The sequence below is a fragment of the Panthera leo genome, chromosome A2, assembly GCF_018350215.1.
Source record: "Panthera leo isolate Ple1 chromosome A2, P.leo_Ple1_pat1.1, whole genome shotgun sequence".
NCBI lineage: Eukaryota > Metazoa > Chordata > Mammalia > Carnivora > Felidae > Panthera > Panthera leo.
Window position 1 is genome coordinate 70,721,869 of NC_056680.1, and position 16,204 is coordinate 70,738,072.

The 16,204-nt window shown below is 40.4% G+C and overlaps 1 pseudogene; it reads left to right on the forward strand.

Annotated features, from left to right (window-relative positions):
• Positions 1–11,858: 11,858 nt before the first annotated feature.
• The window catches only part of LOC122213143, a 28,016-nt pseudogene continuing 23,670 nt past the window's right edge, over positions 11,859–16,204 (forward strand).

Below are 16,204 nucleotides of genomic sequence, written 5' to 3' on the forward strand. Positions count from 1 at the left end.
CAGCCTGGAGGACAGTGTCCAGTCTCCTGGGTATTGTACTCAAGCAGCCCCATTAGCTGAACCATTAACAGGCTACTCCAATATTCTGAGAGTCTTGTTGTGTCTGGGGGTACAACGAGTGGACCTTATGGTCCTGTAATGGTCTTGGCAACTCCTTTGTCATGCAGTCAGTCTCTTAGCCCAGGGCATCGCGTGGATATTCTGTATTCTGTGGTGTATTCTGGCATTATGTAAGCCGTCGGATTGCAGTGATGGCAGAGGCAAAGGAGACACATCCACACCAGGGGTAGAAGACGTACTCACCTCCCCGGTAGAAGGGATCTAACCCGCCACTAAGAAGAAGGTTGATCTCCTTAACGGACTGAACATCCCTTTGCAAGGTCTCTGCCCCAGCTGAAGTCTTTATAAGGCTAAAGTGGTCTTTTCCAGCAAGGGGAAGGAGGCCACATCTGCTAGCTGGAAGGGTTCACTGGCAAGTTTGGGATTTAAGTTTCTCAGGCCCATTCACTCAAATGTTCCATCCCAGGTCCCGAAGTCTTGCTCACTTCCTACCAGGGTCTTGATTCTGACATAAAAATCGATAAAACTATATAATTTTATTGTTCTTAATTGTGGCATTTAGACAAATAAGGCTTGCTATCAGAACTCTTGTGCTTAAATTTTGTGATTTCTTAAAATATATGTTAGCCTTCTGTATTTGTTGCATTTATTCTACATATTAAGGTTTTTGTAATTTATAGGTATAGATTCTGTATTTTAATGGTAGTAGTAATCTTTTCAAGGACGTATATGGATTTATATTTATCTAATTTGCCAAGGGAAAAACTAACACATATTTTCATTCCCTCCTTAGGATGATGGATAAATTTATTACACCTTTAATTCCTCATTCACCTGCTTTATGGTGTCTGTTAACATAATCTGAGACAAAAACAAAAATATTATCATTTCTGGTGTTTCCATAATGACAATCACTTACCAACATGTAATTTGTGTGTTTAAAATCAATACTTAAACTTATTTATAATATGTTTAGCAGATTTTAGCACTCATTGTCATATTATTCATATATGGTTTCTACATTTTGAATTCTTAATATTATTTTGCTTCTCAGTTACATTGAGATTGTTTCCAAGTAGCAGTGTTTCTGTTTCTTTGCCCCTATGTGTATATTACACTTCTTAAAGCTACTAATCTTGAGTTATTTTGTTACCTTCACACATAAGACTTGGACTGAATATACAGTTGGGGGGACACACACTGCTTTCCTATGTGCTGGCATTCAGAGTCACAACTAAGTCTAAGATCAGCTTAACTATTGTTTCTACATGAGAAAAGTAAACAAATTTATTTTTTCTTTGTAATTGAAGCATTTTTGCCAATATTCATCCAAATGCAAGTACCTTTTTCTAAATATTTATTTTTGAGAGAGAGAGAGACAGAATATAAGCAGGGTAGAGGCAGAGAGAGACGGAGACACAGAATCTGGAGCATGCTCCAGGCTCTGAGCTGTCAGTACAGAGCCCGATGAGGGGCTCAAACTCACGAACCATGAGATCATGACCTGAGCCCAAGTCAGACATTTAACCAACTGACTGAGCCACCCAGGTGCCCCACCCCTCAAGTACCTTTATTTATTTATTTTTATCAGTTTTGCCTTCTAAGAAAAAATATTTGAAACCTATATATGTAGCTCCTTATATAACTAAGAAAATCTTCTATTATGTATATAATTAGTTACTACATTTTCCTTATTTTTTCTTGTTTCTTAAGAAATTACCAGTATTCATATATGACATGCAACAGACAGAAGAACTAAATCATTTGCCTTTCCTTTTCTTCTGTAGCTTGAGAGAACTCCAGTTCACCCTCAAAAATTGTCTTTTTGTTTTGTTTTCTTTTGTTTATTTTGCAGTGTTCACTTTTTCTATGTTGCTTCCAATCTTACTTCTCATTTGGCTGCATCATTTTTGGTTTCCCAGAAGTCTTTCCTCTTCTCCACCACTGCCCTTTTCATTTTAGGCTTAAATTTCAGCCTTTTGCCTTCCTTAAAAAAAATTTTTTTTAATGTTTATTTATTTTTGAGACAGAGAGAGAGAGCGACAGAGCATGAGTGGGGGAGGGGCAGAGAGAGAAGGAGACACAGAATCGGAAGCAGGCTCCAGGCTCTGAGCTGTCAGCACAGAGCCCGACGCGGGGCTCGAACCTATAAGCTGTGAGATCGTGACCTGAGCTGAAGCGGAACACTTGACTGACTGAGTCACCCAGGGGACCCCAGCCTGTTGCCTTTCTAACTCATCTTATTCTTTTGGAATCCTTTTTCTGTTTCTTACATTAAATAATTTTTAGGGATCTACCATCCTTCTGAATATTTAAGAAAATTCGTCCTTTCTTCTTTACTTCAATATTTTTACTCAGGATAACAGCAATATGTCTTAAATAGTCCAGCAATACAGAGAAGATATGACTAACAACCAGAAGTGGCCAAGGAGGTCCTGAAGACATAAGGCCTCTGCTCAGCCATGAATGATGAGGGTCAGTAGCCCCAGGAAGATGGAGGTATTTTAAGAAAGAGATTTACTTATTCTCACCTACGCTTCCGTTGCATAACGCGGGCAGTTATGTGGGTGAAGTACTCAGATCAGGAACGTTAATTCGGAAGCTGCTGAAACAGGCTGGGAGCAAAGACGAGGCCCTCAGCAAGGTCAGCGTAAGCATGCGTGAGCAGACCATAGCTTCCAAAAACGTGTTAAAAGGTTAAGTCACAAATTTTGATGTCTGAATTTATTTGTCACAGAGGAAGAGAGAAGATTCCAGTGTGACCGGAAGAGGAGCAGTCTTAGGGAAGGGGATTTGCTCAGGTTTCGTATATGGCAAAGCATGGCATTTGCTGTTTGTATGGGATTTCCAGGTAGAGAGGTCCGGGTCAAGCCTGAAGAAAGGCAGGGAGAGGTGGGCCTCAAGGAGCAAAGTGTGAAGTACTTTGGACTACCTGAAGACAAACGAATTTTATCTGTAAAACGAGGCTAAACACGCCTCACTCACAGTGTGGCTTCGAAAGTTCCATGAGGCGGTTTATACCAATCCCAGACCAACTCTGCCCATGGCCCTCTAGACGTGATGCCTTGAGCTCTTTTTCCTCCATTCATGTTAGAATGTGAGCTGGTTAAAACATCACTTCTGGATGACCAAAAGATTCACATGATTATGAATGAACAGCTGCTTCATATGCAATTACATACTGCAGATGCCCTCTGCTGACCCTTGGGTCACTTCCCGAAATAGCCACATGAAATTCTGACACTCTACCTGTATATTTAAAATATGACTTGGGTATTTTACATTATGTCATTTTGTTGAATATATTTGAATTATGGGAGAAAATGTAAATGATTTCTGTATTCCAATACACTATGCTTTGGGGGGTATGAAAAAATCAGAAGAATTTCTACTGGGAACACATTGACCAGAAAGATATTTTATGCATTCTATAAGTGCAGAATAAACATTATTCGGTGAAAAGCACAAACATCAGAGGAGCTAAACAGTAAAAGTACAGCTTAAGATAGAAGTAGTGAATGTGAAAATAGAATTGAGTGATTCACCAGATACAGGTAATGAAAGAGGAAACTGGGAAATAGGAAAGAAGTGAAATGACACGGAGGGCATAGGGAAGGATCGATCTTGATCGAATAGGCCTTCCAAAAGGAAAGACCAAGTGGAACAGGACAAAGGCAGTAGCGAAGGAGAGAATTTTCCAAATCTGCAGGAATTTATTAGTCTTCAAACAACTTAAATCCCATCTAGAAACTCTAAAATACAATTGTATAGCATCAAAGGTAAAGTCGTTCAGTAACTAGGAGAAAAATGTTTATAAGCCAAAGAATACAGAGTAAGAGAAGACTTCTCCCAGTGATCAGTAATAGCATAAGAAATTATGATATCTTCAAAAATATTATACCGAGCAATTTTATCACCTAGTATTGAGAGTTAAATGAAGATATTAATAGCACATAAAAATGAAGGTTTTACTTTAACAATTATTTACTTAAGAAACTACTGAAGAATAAAGTGGTGAACCGAAAGAAAAAAGGTGAACAAAGAAACCAATAAAAGATGATAAATCTAAATGAAGTTAAAGGCAACAATAACCATTAATTCTCATTAGTTAAAAAATAAAACTAAAATATCACATATTGTTCATAGAAATGGTAGAAATTAAAAGAAAATTAAAGCAGGTTAATTTCTTTGAGAAGAAAATACAGATACCGAACAAGTTTGGACTTCGTTCTAAAATTTAAAACAATATATTAAATATACAATATATTAAACAATATATTAAAACAATATATTAAATATATACAATATATTATACAATATATTAAATATATACAATATTTATAATATATAATATAAATTATATTATTATATAATATATATATTATATAATATAAATTATATATTTATATTATATTTATATATATAATATATAATATAATTATACAATATATTAAATATATACAATAAATATATACAATATATTAAAACAATATATTAAAATAAAATTAAAATATAAGCAATAATTTAAGAATTTAAAGCCTTGGGCACCTGGATGGCTCAGTCTGTTAAGCAACCAACCCTTGATTTCAGCTCAGATCATGATCCCAGGGTCATGGGATTGAGCCCCACGACAGGCTCTGCACTGAACATGGAACCTGCTTAACATTCTCTCTCTCTCTCTCTCTCTCTCTCTCTCTCTCTCTGTCTCTGCCCCCTCCCCTGCTCTCTCTCTCCCCCTGCAAAAACTTAATTGATTAATTAATTAATAAAAATTGAAAAATTAGAACACTATAAGTAAAATAAAACTTTTAACCAAATATGGTCATTCATGGCCAAAAACACTCCAGGCCTGGTGACACAATAGAAATAAAATGCTCAAGGGGCACCTGGGTGGCTCAGTTGGTTAAGTGCTGGACTCTTGGTTTTGGCTTAGGTCATGATCTTGTGGTTTTGTGAGTCTGAGCCCCACCTTGGGCTCTGTGCTGGCAGTGTGGAACTTGCTTAGGATTCTCTCTCTCTGCCCCACTCCCACTTGTGCTATCTCTGCCTCTCCCAAATAAACAAATAAACCTAAAAAATACTTTTTTAAAAAAATAAAATGCTGAAGAATGTAACAAATGGCTTGGAGGAGAAATTTCTTATATGGTAAGAGAGAAGCTTTGGGCCTAATGAGACTCCTCCCCCATTGCATTCGTGTAAAAAAATATTGCACTGATGGTTCTGAGTTCCTTTGGCATATGGGTTCCTCATTCGTTGCAGTGCAGTAACCACCATTTTGGACTGAGTAATAAAGAAGTCATTATAATCTGCATCCACTTGATTAGGTTACTTATCTCCTTACAGTGCTTGTTTTATGGCTTGAAAGGAAACTAAAGTGAAAGAAAGCTTGAACAGAGTCTGATCGAGTATGATTTATGATACTGGTGAGACCATAGATTCAGTCTCTCCAAATTAAGGAAAACTTACTCTTCTGCAACTACTAGCCAATGTGATAAGACAAGAAACAGACAGAAGAGGCATAAGATTTGAAAGGAAGGCACCAGATTATTATTGGCAAATAACATGCTTGTCTACCTAGAAAGTTAAAAATGTATCAAACACAAATCTATTAAAATCCAACTATTAATAATACTATATTTTAATTTAAATTAAAATCATTAAAATCAAGATTTTAAAGCTTTTGATTTTAACAGCCACATTACAAATGCATAGCATTTTATATATCAGAAAAAAAAACAATTAAAATGTGGCAAAGGAAAAAAATCCTACTCACAAAAATAGCAAAAAATAAAAAATACCTAGGGAAAAATATTTTTTATTGTATACAAGATCCTAGTGAAAATATTATAAAACATTGAGAAACACAGACAAGAATATTCATGGGTAGAAAAAATCAATATTGCATGGATACCAACATCTCCAAATTCATGTATGAATTCAATGCAATTCCAATCAAGACTCCAAAAGCATTGTGGCATTTGAATAACATTGTAAAATGTATATGGAAGAAGAAAGAGCCAAAAGGAATAAAGAAATTCTGGAACAAAGACGGTACCTTGTGCCCATTTGTATTCTCCCTGTCTCCTTTCTGCACTCATTCAACCCCTGCCATTCCTAGGCAACCACTGATCTTTTTTTTTTTTTTGTTCTTATAGATTCACTTGTGTTTTCCAGAATTTTATATAAATTGAATTATACCATGTTGTGTGGGTGATGGATACATACTTATATGGGGTGATGAATATGTTCACTACCTTGACTTGGGTGGTAACGGTTTCATGTGTGCGTGAATATGACAAAACTTACAGAATTTATACTTTAAAACATTTGTATTTTATTTAATGCCAATAAAGATGAAAAATATGCAAAGAATAAGGATAGGTATTTATTAGTGGAAGAACACCAAATGGTCTATAAACATTTAGCATCACGTGCAATTAAAGACAAGCACACAAAAACAACAGTGATATATTACTTTATATGCTTAGGTTGACAAAAGGAAAAATGCTTGAAAAAAGGGAGGGATTTAGAAAAATGAGTAGTTGTTCATTACTTGGCTCTAATTACTACTTGGAGAGTACTCTACCAAGGCCTATTTAAGGTACCTCACTTCCTAACATTGCATATTTCTAGCTATACATAACAATTTTTTTTACATAATTACGCAAGGAGGTGGGCACAAGGAAATTTAGGCTTTTTGTAAGAGCAAAAAATTATGAACAACCTAGGAGAAACGAATAAACAAATAATGCCATGCTCACATTTTGGACTCTATACAGAAGTTAAAAATGAATGAACTAAAGCTAAAAATATTGACAGGCATTGAAACAGTCCTTTACATTTATCTAAATTTAGAGTAAAATAACTGGACCAGTTCCAATGATGGGAAAATAAAGAGTAAGTTGGACACAAAATTATTTGGGGACAGTTGGCTCTCAACTTGAGAAAAAATGAAACTCCCTAACATAAAGCCACACACAACAATAAACTCCAAATAGATTTAGGAACTGAACCTAAATATGTACAGTTGCATTTGCAAATAAAATTTCTAATGTTTATTTATTTTTGAGAGAGAGAGAGATAGAATGTAATCAGGGGAGGGGCGGAGAAAGAGTGAGACACAGAATCCGAAGAAGACTCCAGGCTCTGAGCTGTCAGCACAGAGCCTGACACAGGGCTCAAAGTCACAGACCAGGATATCATGGCCTGAGCTGAAGTCGGGCGCTTAACCGACTGAGCCATCCAGGCGCTCCAATAAAATTCTAAATAGATAATAAATATCATATTGCACAAATGCTTTAGTGGGGAAGATATTCCTGAGCAAAATATTCAGAATCAAAGTAATATTGTTAAATTTGGCAACATGAAAATAAATGGTTATGGTATCTTTTGTCATATAAAATTAAAAATAAGTGATTATCAAGACATGTTTACAACATATATCGATTATATATTGTCCCCATAGCCTAGGGGCACCACATACAACTTCATAAGAAAAAGTATAAACAACCTATTGGAAAGCATCTGAAAAAAGTTTAAGAAGATAAAATAGAAAGAGCCAAGCTGTGATAATATATTTAAGATCGCTAACAAACTAAAGCGATTTATCACCTATCGCATTGTCGGAACAATCTACAAGATTGACACTGTTGGTTGTTGGAGAAGACAGACGTGTGAGAAGTGTCCTCATGCTTTGTTGTAAAGGTCAGAGAGCTGGAGACACAGCCTGTGGAGGAGAGCTTTGTATCATCCAAATACCTAAACACACATTCCTTTAGTCACATTAAAACTGTAATGGTGGGTTTTTTTTTTTATTTGATTATAAATACTTTTTAGGTCCCCATCTCATGCTAAATCCCTATTAATCCTACAGATTCTAGTTAATAGAGACAGTGTGAGAATGTACAAATAAAGCAGATCCTTTGGTTTCACTATGGGCTTACTATGGAATCACGCAAGCTCTGATTCAAGTACTGATTCGTGACTGTCTTCTCTCAAAACTCTGGATATTTTCATTCTTCCAAAATAAGACAAAGTTCAAGATTCCTTGTTTTCCAACAACTCTTGTTCGCCACAGGAATATGTTAATTGAGATAGTTAATCTAGAAACTGGAACATAGCAAGGTAAGGCAGAAGTAAGACTCATGCCATGGAGGACGAACAGGATTAAATTATAAAGTGCAAACAGGAATTCAATGTGAAAAAACACATACCCGTGTCAATTTGTATCCTTGCTAAGATCAGGACATCTGGCCTGCTCATGATCAAGTTAGTACACACATGAGAAGTTGGGGCACGTGAGAAGTTCCACCATTCACAGTTCCCTTAGAGTAAGTATAAACCAATCTCTCATAGAGACCCTCAGCCCGTCCTTACACTGAAGCTCAAAATAAATTTCCTCCAAATCCTCGGGACTAGAGGTAGTGCAACAAGGGGCGTCCCATAGCAGCGTTATAATAAACAGAGTGTATCATGTTAGTGGGACTGTTTTTATAACTTCTCTTAATATAAGCAAATGCCACAATTTTTTAAAAATTACGAAATGAAGAGCCAATTCAATGCAGTCCAGGAACACGGCTCTCTAACAAACTGGCTTCGACCAAGAAAAGATTTTTGCCACAGTTGCAAACAGGCTACCCTTGAACTAAAATTTGGCCTGAAATATATTTGGTTTGGCCACAATAGTTGGGGGGAGGGGGCGTTAATTGAGCAAACATAAAAATTGAGCCATTGCACATAAAAATTCAGAGTTTTCAGAATTCCTTAAAGAGTTGTAAGATTTGGCAACCCTAGATTTACAGTGCCATAACTAGTTGGCTTTGAGTAGCAGCTGCCCCTTTTGTACAGGAGATGGGCGATAGATTTTTTCCATAGTCCTCACTAGTCTGCTTAATTCATTTATGTTACCTGCTTGGCCCCCTTAGGCATTTTAGTTTGTGTTCAATTTTTTCACTGCTGTGTAGTAACTCAAGACCGGCTCAGCAGCCACAACACCCATGGAAGTTTTTAACCATACAGATATATGGGTACCACTCTAGACCTGCTGAATCAGAATCCCAATGGGTGAGGCTCAGACATCTGTATACTTATAAATCCCCAGGCAATCCAATACCCAAGCCAAGTCTGAGAACTACGAGTCTAAAGAAATGAATTTCAGTTCTCCATAAATATTTATCTCAACTGAATGTGGAATGGTTATTGAAAACCCATGAGTTTGAGGTTAAGCCTCAAGGACAATTATTTTTTTTTTATTTACTATTGAAGTATAGTTGACATGCAATAGTATATTAGTTTCAGATGTACCACATAGTGATTTGACAGTTCTGTACATTACTCAATGCTCACCATCCAAACATTATTACTATACTATTGACTTTTCACTATGCTGTCCTCTTCAGCTCTGTGACTCACGTATTTTGTAACTGCAAGTTTGTGCCTTTTAACCCCCTTTACCTATTTTGCCAGCTATAACAGCCAACTAAGCTTGGGACAGGGTCAACAGATCTCTAACAAGAATGCCATGCCCTATCTTTTTGAATCCTATTAAGGGTCAAAATTCTCTAAAACATCATTTGGAGCTGCCCCAGATAAGGACATGTGGAAGGTGTCTCCCCATCCTTCCCTACAAGGAACATGAAGACATTAAAATCAGTGCCCTGCCGGGCTCCCGAGCATTTGTCCCCAGAGGCACTTTCCAGAACCATACTTTCTCTGCCCTCATTTCCAGTGTTCCCTAAGGTGAAGCGATTTTATCTCCTCCCCATCCTCAGGCCCTTATCCCCTTCCATCACCTATTTACTGTGGAACTTGAGATCTCAACACGGTATGGGGACCAGGATGCTCCAGGAGATACCTCCAGCCCTAGTGTCTCCGTTTCCTCTAAGACTGTATGAGAAAAGAAGAACTACACCATCGAGAAGAAATAATATCCTGCGAGTAAGGTTTGACTTTATTAATCTGTCCAACATCTATGTGCTAGGCAACGTTTAGACACTGGAGACACAACACTGAACAAAGAAGGGAGAAATTTCTGCCCTCCTGGTGTGAACCTTCTAGTGGAGGAGAGGATGATAAGCAAGATAAGTGAGAAAAATATAAACCATCCCACAAGGTGATGAGTCACCAAAAGAAAATGGTGGGAAGAGGGGATAAGTAGATATTGGGGCGGGGGGGCGGGGAGCAGCTTTAGGTGATGTGGCCAAGGCAGGCCTCAACAAGAAGACGTTTTAGTGGAGATCTCGAAGAGTGATGGGAAAAACGTCCCAGGCAGAGTGAACAGCAAGTGGAAAGGTCACAAGCAGGAGGGGCCTGGGGTGTGCAGAGATGGTCAAGGAGGCATTTGAAACTAGCAAGATGATTGGTGTTGGAAGACGACGTCTGGAGACTGAAGCACCTGCATGTGATCCACACCTGGGCCACGCAGGTGTGGAGGGGCCTGCTCTCCACTATCACTTTAAAAACTACTCACACGTCCCCGTCCTCCGGACCAAGTTTCACACGTGTTTTGGGGAAAGTCTTAGAAAAGACCTTTAGGCAATCCTGCAAGGCTAGGTGTTTGTCACGGAGACCTAGGTTTAGTAACCCCACCTCATTCCAAAGTCACAGCAGTGAGGGGCGCCTAGGTGGCTCAGTCGGTTGAACGTCCGACTTCAGCTCGAGTCATGATCTCACAGTCCGTGGGTTCGAGCCTTGCATTGGGATCTCTGGTGTCAGCTCAGAGCCTGCTTGGATCCTCTGTCCCCCTCTCTCTGAACCTCCCCAGTTCATGCTCTCTCTCTTAAAAAAAAAAAAAAAAAAGTCACAGCAGTGGACCATAAACAGAGAGAATCTTGCAGAATTTCCCTCTGCCCGGAATTTGCAACTGGGCCAATAGAAAACCTTGGTAACCCTTAGGACCCCTGAGTTTCATCACGGTGAACACAGAGAAACATACACACTTCCCATATATGTCTTAGGCCCCGAACGTGAGCACATTTTTATGATTTTAATTTTCAGATGATATTTCTTTTGATTTGGTCTTTTTCTTTCATATTTGGCATGACTCATTGTTTTCCAGGTCTCAGCATTCGCAGGGACCCTCATGCTGTGCCAAAAGGCATCCCCGAGGGGCTGCTCCTTCTCAGAGAGACTGCCACGTCCTAATGCAAGACAGTCACCCCGACGGCCAGAGAGCAAAGCTTCAATAAGTCCTTTCCACTCCGGTGAGACTCTTGGGGATCCCAGGTCACCACAATGTGATGTGGACTCTTACAGTCTGTGGGACCAGACTCTCCACTGAGAACTGCCCTCAGGAACGTGAAGCCTGGTACCGTTTCTGACAACCCCACCACACCAATGGGAATGGCAGCGCTTTTCAAAGTTCTCAGCCTCGGGACCCCGTTATTATCCAAGACTCCGAACAGCTTCCTTTGTGTGTGTTACAGCGTCACTACTTACTGTATTAACAATTAAAGCTGGAAGAGTTTTAAATATTTATTAATTCATCTATAAGAAACAATAATAAACACATTACATTTTAATGTAAAAAACACAGTCCTAGGAAAAAAACTGCCGTTCAAATAAAATCTTTCATGAGAAGATTGATGTTGTTCTAAGTATGTGCTGATCTCTCTGGGTCTGAATGGAGAGCAGACGGCTGGATTCTCACGCATCCTTCTGCATCAGTCTGTTGTGATCTATCGTTTTAACTGCCGTATATGAAGAAAATGCGGCCTCACACAGACATGCCTTTGGAAAAGTGAGGACTTTACAGGCGGTCCCAGGTGCTCCGCGGCTGCTCTGGGTTTGCAGACCCCACGATGAACATTGTTGTTCCAGGTGACAGAGCTGAAGAGGAAGTGGCACCGTGTATCAATGTGGCAGGTGGTGCAGTGCATTTCGGCGAAGTGAGAGCTGAGAATGAGAAGGTGCGGAACAATGGGGCAGTTTGATACACACCCAGCCCTTGAGACAAAAATAAAATAAAATAAAATAAAATAAAATAAAATAAAATAAAATAAAGGCTCCCACCATCAGCAGCTGAATGTAACAAGTGGTTCACAGAAATTCTTGAAAATTTAACACTGGCTCCCGGGAGCTGGGAGAAGGTGTTCCAGTGCGTTTCTGGGGTGAACTGAGATCAAGATTTTATACCTGAGGGCCACCTGGGTGGCTCAGTCAGTTGAGTATCCAACTTCGGCTTAGGTTATGATCTCTCAGTTTGTGGGTTTGAGCCCCACGCCGAGCTCTGTGCAGATAGCTCAGAGCCTGGAGCCTGCTGTGGATTCTGTGTCTCCCTTCCTCTCTGCCCCTCCCCTGCTCGCACTCTCTCCCCCCGCCCAAAATAAATGAACATTAAAAAAAAAAAATTTAAAGATTTTATACCTGAGCATTTTATCAAGTAAATAAAAAATAAAATCATCAGTAAAGAGAAAATGGGGAAATGCTACCGACGGCTCATCTCCTAAGCGTGCTTCTTTTGAAGACATTCAGAACAAATCAGGTTTCATTCAAAGCAGGTGAATCAGTCTGTGTTCTTACTGTAAGCAACAGAAATAAACTCTGTCCATCTTAAAGAAATGGGCAGGGGGGGGGGGACACTAGGGTGGCTTAGTCAGTTAAACATCCAACACTTGATTTTGGCTCAGGTCGTAATCTCACAGTTCATGAGATCGAGCCCTGCACGAGGCTCTGTGTTGACAGCGTGGAGTCTGCTTAGGGTTCTCTGTCTTCCTCTCTCTCTGCCCCTCCCCTACTTTCACCCTCGCTCCCCTAAAACAAATAAGTAAACATTTGTTTAAAAAGAAAGAAATGGGGGCACATTTATTATGGTAGAATTAACAAAAGCTTAAGAGCTTGGATTGGGAAATGAGCAGATCCAGAGGTAGAAAATGCAATCATCCTTTGGAAAAAAAAAAAAAAATTGGCCAGGACACCATGATACAAGGAAAGGATTGTTTCCTTGAATGGAACAATATGGGACATAGTCAGATATGGAAAATGGAAGAGGATTATCAAATGACACTGAGTCCGATAATGACAGAAAGAGAAGATTCAGGGGACAGAGGAATTTCCCAAGCCCCAACAGGCTAATGATTTCACCCGTGCTTTAGTGAGAACTGACTCTTTATTAACACTAGAATTGTTCTTTGTTTTATGAGTTGATTATTTGTAGATGGAAAAGACATATATATTGCAAAAGTAAATGTCTCAGTAAACTACCCACAGTTCATTCCACATAATAGATTTACTATTTCCCAACTCCTTTTCTGGTGTTTATGGAAATCCAAATTAACCTAAGTCCTTTGGGTATTGTTAAAGAAATGTATGTCGAATATTGCATGAATACGGTTCTTTCCTCATCTGCAGGATCACAGCCATACTAAGAATAAAAAGAAGTAATGAAAGTTTAGGTGGGGCCAAAAGTTAAAGTGAAATTCGGGAGATATCATCTGAACAACTTCTTTTTAGTCCCTGTGATTTGGACTCTATTAGGTCTTAGACGTTATCTGTAGTAGGGAAAAAGGAACATTTTTCTTCTGAAGACCACTCACAGGGAAATAATTAAACTACAGCTAATACAGCTAATAAAGGGCTATGTCAAAACACCAAATAATTTCATTTGGGGATTTTATTTAGAACAATTTCAATTTTTTTTTCTTTTTAGGGGTAAGAATGGATAACGCTGCTTTATTGTATTAAATACTTCAATTTCATATGTTCACGGTAGAGGGGATGGGGAAAGCCTAGGAAGCAGGAGCGTCAAACACAAAAGCAGACAAAGATCACTGGAGACAGGGAGAGAGGTGTGGAGAAGCAGAAAGGCAAGGACATCAGGGGGCTTGAGGGAGAGAGTTCCAGGCTCTTCAAGACAAGAGTGGAGAATGGTCTGGGGATCATGTAGAAAAAAAGCGGAGCATACCTGTACCGTTACCTCCCCCGCGTTCCAGATCTGCCTCCGAGGGGGTTGCATTCAGGGGCACCTGGCTCCACACCGAAAAGTAAATGCACCGTGAAACAGAAATTCCTACACGCAAGCTGACGCCGCGGGCGCATTTGGCTTTATTTTTGTAAGTTACCCGTCTTGCCTGGAGAAAATGGCATGCTTCCACCTGCGTTTCTGCCTCGCTCAAGCACTGCTCTGTGTGCAGAGGATTTGCGGTGTTTGGTCAGGGAGGGCACTTCCTGACTTTCTTGGAACATGGCCCTTCCTGCACCTGCTCTGAGCTCTGTAGCCCTGCATGGAAACTTCGCGTCAAGTCTTTCCATAGGGCAATCTATAAATCACCCTGCGTCGCAATATTAAACTTCAAAAATGGGCTTGCCACCGAGGAGCGCTGGTCAGACAACGCTTGTCCACGGCCTTGCTTTGGCTGTTTCTGAAGGTTACTTCTCTTTCTGAAACGCTAGACCAAAGTTAACTGATCGTGGCTCTTTTGTGCCCTAATCTCTGAGCCGTCAATGTCACCACTGCCATCAGACGAGGTCCTAACCTGCAATAACTGTATGTCTACAGCATCCTGTGCCCTTCGTGGCTGTGGTCACCAGATTTAGCAATTACATATATAGGGTGCTGAGGTACATTTGAAATAGTTACGCGGCTTCTGTATTAAATATTAAAGGAAAGTGACGCTGTGTGTGCCTGTCCTTCCACACAAGTGCAAGCGGCATGTGAGGACAGGAGCAAGCGGTCCTGGTCTACTAGGAGGGAAAGGACTCTGCACCATCTGGACCCCAGGTACTAGGTGATAGTCAACTGTAAGGCAAGGGTCTGGAGTCTGCCATAGCTAAGAGAACACAGTCTGCCTTTGGTACGTCCTACGCAAGCACCAGTTCGAATTCGGCTTCCTGGCCTTCCCCAGGAAGAGCGCCGGCCTGGCTTTGGGGGAGTCATAGGAGGAGCCAGCTCACCACACCCCTGTGCTTCCCTGGGCAGAAAGAAGCCAGATGTAGAAGGGATAATAGCTCACCGACTCCTCTCCCATCCATGTTCCACCTCTGGGAATAGATTCCTTTTCAATGTGCTGTCTGAGTTAGGAGAGGTATAACATAGTTGGGTCCAGGCCATAGAAGACAGCCCATAAATTACCTATCTTGCTGATTTTCAAGACTTCTCTTGGTTCAGCTAAGCAAAATCAGCTCTATGGTCAGAATATCTTATGTTCTCAGAGGCCCCAAGGGGTTTTGATAACTGCTATTTGCATAAGTGCATTTTGGTTTCTAAGCCTCTTTAAAATATATCAATCATCTCAATTTAATCCCCCCACAGCAAGCCCAGGAGAAGGGTACTTGTTCCTTCCACAGATAAGGAAACTGATGTTCATGGACATGTTGGTACTCAGTAAACCCTTCTGCAGACTCAACAGAGAGCATTCAGCCTCCCAAACCCAGGACGGTGCCCTTCAGCTAGTGGCCTTTCTTTTATTTTCATGCCTGTGGGGCCTGACCCAGTTCTTGTGACCCAGTCTAGGGCTCTTTTTCAAGCCTCCAGGTGGCTACTCTGTGGCCAATCAGCAGATTGGGGGTAAGTACTTAAAAGATGTGTTAGATAGCAACCATTATCATTTGAGTATGAATTCGTTCATGGTTTTACCAGGGAAAGAGAAATGGCAGAGTTGCCTCTCTGTTTGTTGTCTGTGCATTTCCCTTCTCCTCCTCCATCTCCCGTTCTGCAGGGAAACGGGACACAAACTCAAAGGAACAGCTCACCTAAGGGTAGGACCTCCAGATTCTCAGATGCATGCTTGCTCTGTGAACTACAGTAGCCTGTGTCTGCAGGAAGGAACGAGGAAACACAGGGGTGAGAGCAGAAGATGGGGAAGGGGCAGAGTCCTTGAAGTTTGGAGGAATGGAGATCCTGATTTCAAAAAGCTCAGGAAGCCAGGAGAAGGAGTCGGAGCCCAGCCACGCTTTAGCTTCGGATAAGATTCTGAAGAGAGGCTGAGGGCTTTGGACAATTGCTTGGCGAGGTGGATGTGGACAGGAAGGCCTCATTCCCTGCCCAGGATGTAGCTGAATGAAAGGGTGTGCTGAGCAGGGAGGGCAGGCATACTTCTAGCGGTGGGTGGTAGCAAACCCTAAGGGTGAATGAAATGCAGTCCCAAGAACAAAACTGCAGGGGAGACGGGAGCAGCAGAGGTGAGGCTTGAAGACACAGAAAATGTGC